The sequence below is a fragment of the Limulus polyphemus genome, unplaced genomic scaffold (genome assembly GCF_000517525.1).
Source record: "Limulus polyphemus unplaced genomic scaffold, Limulus_polyphemus-2.1.2 Scaffold5, whole genome shotgun sequence".
Classification (NCBI taxonomy): Eukaryota; Metazoa; Arthropoda; class Merostomata; order Xiphosura; family Limulidae; genus Limulus; species Limulus polyphemus.
This window is the reverse complement of record NW_013665615.1, coordinates 510,175-511,392: the sequence shown is the minus strand read 5'-3', so window position 1 is coordinate 511,392 and position 1,218 is coordinate 510,175.

The following is a 1,218-nucleotide window of genomic DNA, read 5'->3' as shown; positions in this document are numbered from 1 at the left end:
GTGTTTAATAGATATACTAAGGTTTTTTGAGTTGCAATGGTGTAAAATATGGGACGGTTTTTTATTGTTTTTTGTCAATCTGGTTTCCAATTTTCTTCCTGTTTCTCCTATGTAGAATTCTGGGCAGTTATTGCACGTTATTTTGTAAATTACGTAAATAACTTTTTCAAAGAATTCTCAAACAAGACTGTTAATATAGTCAACCAATCCCGTAAACTGAAAAGTAACCTCACAAGTAACGAGATCAAACCCATTTATAATCTTAAAAAGGACACTAACATTAAAATTCTAAAAGCTGATAAAGGCAACACCACTGTCATCATGAACAATTCAGGATACATCGACAAAATGAACGACATCCTTTCCGATAAAAAGAAATTCAAAGCCATCCCAAATAACCTAACAAACACACACGAAAAACAGTTAAACAAAACTTTATTACAAATGAAAAAAGAGAATTTAATTATTGACGATCTTTATTTTTATCTACGTAAAACTGATTCACGCACACCACAACTCTATGGCATTCCTAAACCACACAAACAGGACTGCCCCCTACGACCTATGCTGTCCACTTATGATTCCTTCAACTACAACCTTGGCAAATACATAGCCTGGGTTCTCTCACCATATGTAACATCTGCAGGTTCATTTTTTAAAGATGCCTTCAATTTCAAATATACACTAGAACAACTAAATTCGAAAGCCTTAATGGCTAGTTTTGATGTCGTGTCACTCTTCATCGAAATCCCCACCAATAAAGCTTCCAATATTGCACTCAACCTCTACATTAATGACCCCAACAAATTAATACACATCCCCAGCACACTTTTTGCTTCTCTCTTAGAATTTACTACGACTAAAACCAACTTCATTTTCAACAACGAATATTTCCTTCAAATAGACGGTTTAAGTATGGGCAATCCTGTTTCGCCCGTTCTTGCCAATATATTCATGACTCAGATCGAAACACAAGCCATACATTCTGCGCTTCATCCCCCACTATACTGGTACCGATATGTCGATGACACTTTTGCTGGATTCACTTCTATAGAACACACATTAACTTTCTTTAAACACATAAATTCCCTTCATCCCAACATCAAATTTATCATAGAACACGAAAACAATAAACAGTTATCCTTTCTTAACCTCAAAATTATTAGATCTGACACTGAGTTTAAAACAAAAATTCACCGCAAAAACACATACACTGGT